This window comes from Balearica regulorum, chromosome 3, assembly GCF_011004875.1.
Source record: "Balearica regulorum gibbericeps isolate bBalReg1 chromosome 3, bBalReg1.pri, whole genome shotgun sequence".
Taxonomy (NCBI): domain Eukaryota; kingdom Metazoa; phylum Chordata; class Aves; order Gruiformes; family Gruidae; genus Balearica; species Balearica regulorum.
The window spans coordinates 52,345,028-52,351,648 of NC_046186.1; positions in this window are offsets into that span (position 1 = coordinate 52,345,028).

Consider the following 6,621-nt stretch of genomic DNA (forward strand, 5'->3'; position numbering starts at 1 on the left):
AAACAGGACTGAGAGCCTTGGATCTCGGACACATTATTCACTGGTCTATATTTGAGCTCTCCTGTGGGCTTTTCCGGATCGGAGATGACTGAGCCAGGCACAATCACTCACTAGGAAACTTCTGCCTTAACCCTTTCCTGCTTTTTTTCTTTCCTCCCCTCCACCCATGTGGCAAATGAGGTTTGGACAACCCACCAGTTCAGCCTGGGGGTGGTGGACATGTAACTTGGACCAAAGCGTTGGGATGAAGTAAATGGACACAGCTGTGCAAGAGAGGTGGTTATTTTAATTTTCCTTGATGATTTACAGGGAATTCTGCTGTAGTCATGAAAAAGGAGGGTAACTATGCAACTGAATTGCTGGGGCGGTCAACTCAACACAACTCAGCAACATTTTCTTGCAAGCTAGGCAAGCTTGCAAGCCCTCTGGAGAGTTTGAGTTGATGTGGGGTTTTGCTTGGACGTTTCATAGATTTTGATGCTTTTTCTATAGAGGAAACTGAAAAGAAACCCAATGTGGCTGCTTAAACTGAGTTTCCCATGGCTTTTTGCACTCTTTCATACACATATGCTGAGGTGGGATCCTTATGTAGAAAAATAAAGAAATGTCACACTGTTCTCCATACCCATGCAATAAAGAGGTATAGATTTTTTCTCTTGGATACTTCATTACTTTTTAAAGCCTGAGAGAGACAGCCTGAGGGCTGGGGCAAGAACGCATTTATTCCCTTTCTGAAATCCTCCCTCACCAGAGCCTGAAGACAGGCTGTCACCAGATCTGATGTGCCCACCCAGCATTTACTCTTTGTACTCTCCACCACCAGTTCCCCAGTTTCTGCTATTTTTAACGGACCCATTCAATGAAGGAGCAAATCCCTTCAGCCTGAAACTCGGAGCAGCTACCTTGTACGCAGGAGGAGAGAGGTGGAGGTGACCTTCTTTGTACATGAGAGGAGAAAGGTGGAGGTGACAGCATCAGTGAGAAGGAGAAGGGCAAGTGCAGCATCCCTTCCCCTTGCCTTTCTCACCTCCTGGGACACTTGCCATGGAAAATGGGCACCAGATCCAGCCAGTGCCCTATGATTTATGGGTGTCTCTGGGTCTGCAGAGAGCATCATATACTTTCCCTGTACAATCAAGAGCTGAGTTTGTCTTTTGGATGACTTTTTGTGCCAAAATAAATCTGGCGATAGCAGTGGGAATACACCAATAGTTAGGTGGGATGTTTTTTAAAAGTTTAATAAAGTATGTGCTGGGAATAAAATAAAAAAAAGTTTCCCAACTGGTGGTTTGGGGAAAAATACAACTCTTTTTCTGTGTCTCTCCCATGCCCCCCCCCCCCCAACCCCCCCCCCACCCCGTCAAGGAAGGCTTGGGTAGGACATTGGCTGGGACCTTATTTTCATTTCCATCAGGAATGTTTTTTAGCTGGCACACAAACTACATGTGTAAATAGCCCAGGAGTTTGGGAAGCTGCTTTACTATTTCCTCCTGTAACTAACAATGGAAACTCTTTGAGAATCATACGAGCCTCGGTGGAAGTTTGCATGTCTCCTGACACGTGGGATTAGCCACCGTACTCAAATATTTATGCTGACGGCACTTTCCCCCCGAGGAGCAGCTGGCTGCGTGCTCTGCAAAGTGCCAGCCAGCCACGGGGGCAGCAAGGTAGCCGAGGCTGGAGCTGCCGGCATCGGGGTGCCCACAGAGCCAGGCTATGAGGGGAAAAGCTGCTTTACGAACATGATTTGGGCTGATCTGAGTTTATTCTGTCACAGTGAATTCAGCGTCAAATCAAAACAAGAAAGCAGAGCCGCTGCACTGTACACTGAATTGGCCAATTCCAGCATGTAATAGGTTAGCCCAGCACAGTTACATTTCTTTCCCTTGCTTGGTGGGTCCCCAGTTTGTCTTCATGTTTATTCCTGTCTCTGCTTCCACTCTTCCTGGCCTGTATTTTATAGTCTGTGCCTCTCTGGATTGATTGCACAGAGTCTGCCCCACAGAGCTGGGCAGAGAGCAGGTTGAGCCTGTTCGGAATGTACAGATATTTTTAAATGATCTGCTAACAAGTAAAATGAAAGCTCAGCCTCTTTTTGCTGACAAATATTCAGCTTAACTCTGAGAGTTTCTTGTCTCACATGGTTGATGGTCATGGAAAGATGAAACATTTCAGAGATGTGTCCTTAGGAGTACAGGCACTTTATGGCGTCTTTTCTGTGTGTAAGGCCTGTTAGAAGAAAATAGGATATAGACAACTGCTTGCACAAGTCAGTTTTGAAAATAGGACCTAGATGTCTTAAATCAGCGCGTAAATATCTTCATAAATCAGGTAGTGTGTTATGGCTCTGAGAAGCTTTATAAATTAGTTTGGAAGCAGAAAACAGCTGAAATAGAAACAGCAGCAAGCTGGGAAATGTATTATAGCTGCCTTGTGTAGAGCATTTCTAGCCCTCCGCCAGTGATCTTGGTGTCACACGTGGCCTTGCTGAAGTGGGTATGAAGGACGAGATGATTTTCTGTCCCATTGGCAATATCCCCGTCATCTCAGGAGAAGTCCCTTACTCAGCTGCATTGAGGAACGTGCTGTTGCTGGTAGTGCTCCAGGAGGAGAGGTACGGAGCCTTTTTCAGTGCAACTCAGTCTGAAACACAAGTTGAAGAGAAGCAAAAATGCCCCAAATTTACAAAAGTTGAGCAGCTGACCAGCCAAGAAGGGTGGCAACTCACAAGAGCTTGTTGGTGGTGGATGAGTGGCTCCTCTGCAAAGACCACCGCAGCGCCTGGCCTGAGTGACCTGGCGGGGAACGTCAGCACAGGTTTGAGCATGGCTAAGCCCCGGACCTGGGGCACGCCACGCTGCCCGGAAGCAAACCCTGCTGCTCCCAGCAGAGAGATGTCTGTGCCTTGGTGTGGCCAAGCTGCCATCAATAGCAAGGGTACCTCTCGGTGAAGTCCACTGGTGGTTTTGGAGCATGGTTGTTTTGAGGAAGGCAGCTTCTTTGCAAAGCCCGAGTGAGCAAACAGCATGTGAGACAGGGTGAGACAAGGTGAGTCACATAACGTGCCTATTTCTTTTTACTCATCCTTTTTCTTTTTTTTTTTGAGCAGAGAGTCACAGACAGTAGGTTTGATTGACTGAAATAGAGGAGTCTCTTTGTAACATCCATGCAGAAAGAATGACAAAACAGGACAACAGGTTAAAACCTTCCTGCCAAAAGGTGAGCCCCCAGCTCTGGTGTGAGCCTGGGACTGACACCCAATCATTAGGAATGACCAAACTCAGCCCTGGCTTTGCTGGATTTAGACACAATAACTCCACCAAGCCCAGTAGGAAGTATTTAAAATCCTAGCCCATAACAAATACCAATAATGAATTCTTCTGGCATTTTGTATAAGACAGGGTATCCTGTTAGAATGCATAGTTACATTCATTTATGGGTTTATATCCCGTATTTTTCCATCTCTTAAGACAATGGATTTACATGGCATATTTCACAGACAGGAAGATGATTTTTCGGCACCAAAGAAATGCGTGTAGTATGTAGAGATCACTGAATATACAACCAAATTACATTTCCCTTCAGGGAAGTATTAGAATGGCACCAGATAACAGAGCAGGTTTAGTTCAGGAAATGAATGATGCTTTATGTAATTAAATCTGCAAGGGAGATTTGGCAATAAGGATGCATACAGAAAAACTATTGCTGAATCTGGACATGGCATTAAGAATGTTAATTTTTAAGTTGTGGGGGATCACTAAAGATCCGCAGGAGAGGAAAAGGGCACACAACCTCCATTTATTTAAATCAGAGCCAATACTAGCAGGGACGCAGACTCTAATACTAAGTCAAAGCATTGGTGCATTATTTATGAAAAGGACTTAGTGTTGCGGTCTGTGTGGTCTTACAACTCCTTATTAAATACACTCAGGGTTCAGTACTGCAGGTACCGCAAGCTCCAGACAGCCTCACTTAATGGGTTTGTTAGGGAGAAGCAGTGAAGGCACATTATTGCTTTGGAGAGCTGCGACTAGTAGGAGTGCTGCTCCTAGCAGCAGGCCCTTCCTGGGCTGAAGCAGCACGCCGGTTGCTTTGCACACATGTGGGCAACCATCCAGCCACGTAAAATCACATTTTAACATGTTATACCACCAGAATGTCTTCCTCAAGGAAGAACCTTCCTCCTACCTCTCCCAAACCCAACATTTTCTATCAATCAGCTCAATTATACTCAAATCCTGGTTTCTCACTCTCCGATCCTGAAGATATTGTGCTCTCCAGGTGAATTCAAAACAAAATACGCCATATAAAACAAAGGAATAATCCTACAGGAACCTGTCTCTCCTGCTTCCTGAGAACAGGGACGTTATCCGCAGCAGAGCAGTCTTTGCCAGCTCACACAGAGCATTCCCAGCCCTGCACTGGCCACATGCTTTATTTCTATGATGCAAAGAGGAACGACACATTTAAAATGAATGCTGTGTGCTCCCCTGCAGTCCCAGGAGGAGGAAATTGGATGTCCTAGTCCTCTGACCTTCCTCACTTCTTCCAGGCTGGAGAGAGAAAGGGGTGTCTTTGGGTCTGCAGGAGAAAACTGTACATGGGATCTCCTGAGCCAGCCTGCATTGCTCATTATTATCACTCCAAAAGGCTGCCAGGAGAGGTTTGGCAGTCTCCACCCTTGGAGGTTTTTCAGACCCAAATAGACAGAGACTTGAGTAACCTGGTCTGATCTCAGAACTGACCCTGCTTGAGCTGCGGTTGGGCTAAAGACCTCCTGGGTCTCTTCCAACTTCAACTATCCTCCAATCCTATGAAACAAGCTGTGTTTTGAAAGTATACAGCAGAGATTTTTGAGAAACCTAGGTGCTATGTTCATAAGCTTTTAATGGGAAACACAAGGCTTGAGTCAGACCTGGTCTGCACAGATGCATACTCAGAGTAACATCACTGAAATTCACGGCTCTGCAGCATCCACTTGGTACCTAGATATCGTTTGGACTTTATGTTGAAGTATGTGACAAAGTGGATGAAGAAGAGAAGTTTTTCAGTGATGTACAGCTGACTGCTTAAGAGTTTAGAAGGGCAGCTCAGGATTCATTTGCAACTGCAGAAGGCATGTGGTGCTCTGAGCTGGGGAGCAAACCAGAATTGCTCGGACTGGATTCCACGCTCCCACCACTGCCTCCATCCACACACAGCTGCTGTGTGAGCGTGGGCTTCGGCAGCCTCCCCTAGTAACTCTTGGACTGCACAGGAGGCAACCAAGTGATGACAAACGCAAAGGAGGAGCATGCACCAGGGCACCACCACCGTTGCAGGGCTGGAGCTTTTATCTTACCCTGGAGACCCTCACTCATTAGCCTAAAAACCAGGCAGGTCACCTCGATAGTATTAGGGAGGAGGAAATTTGGAGATTGGAATGGTCTGCTGTTTAAGCAGGGTGGCATAGCAGTAAGACAAAGTGCCTACTTCAGGGAAAAGTACATTATAGTTTGGGTTTCCCCATTAGGATTCCATGGAAAGAAGCAGTGCAAAATATGTAGTAGTGTTATAACACACTATAGCATCTCTTTCCCTATTTAGAGAACATATACTGACAGTGTTACTTTTTACGCTACGATTCTGCTAGGCACAATACATTAGAAATTTTGAGAAACTCTGCTTCCTCTGTCTCAAAAAATACAGATATTTGGGGCTCTGCTCTTCAGATTTCAGAAATTCCTGTAATATGGACTTAAAGACAAGTTAAAAATAACATTTCCAGCAGCAAGATTTTAAGAATCAGATGTCACCCCACCCGACCTCAATTAAGTCAGGCAGAATCTGCTGAAGCAGCTGGATGGGCTCAAGCAGGGTGTGAAAATCTGTATTCTAGCGCTGGGCAGAGAAAAGAAGATCAGTTGGAAATTTCAGTGTGAAGCTGGTTCTGTGTGAAGTGGAGAATTTCAAGTGTGAATGCGTGTATGTGTTCGTGCATGTGCTGGGGAAAGTAGGGTTGGCAAGGGAGACAGAGGAGAGCTTTGTGTTCAGTGCTTCCTCTGACACAGCTCAGCCTGTTCCCTATCTCCCAGTTTCACTTCTGAATGTGCAGGAACATGCGGTGGCTCCTTTTCCCCACCATCTTCATCATCCCTTGTACGCAACAGGTAAGTTCATTAAAAAAGAAGAAAAAGATTTCTCCTTTCCTCACCCTGTCCCAGTTTAAAGTTTTTATTTGCTTAATGACAAAATAAATTTTAGAGAAGCAAATTCCTCATAGAGAATAAGGAGCCATTCCCTACTCCTGAGTAAATTTCATTTGCAGCTTATTTACTGCATCAGTCTTGATTTTGGCATTTTTTTTCTCTCTAATCTGTACATGAATACTATTCGGTGGAAAAGTGTTAGGGAAGACTAAATTGTCAGTGACCTTGCTTTTTTTTTTTTTTTAAAAAAAAAAGCACAAATGGTTATCTGATGCAGTGAGAAAGTAAACATCTTGTCCATGCTCATATTCCATATATATATACACATATATGTATATATACAGTGATCTGACTTCAGGCTAGTTTTACAAATGAGAAAGGTACCTGGGCTGTGTTATGCTTTGTCTCTAATGAGAAAATTTTAAGTGACAGC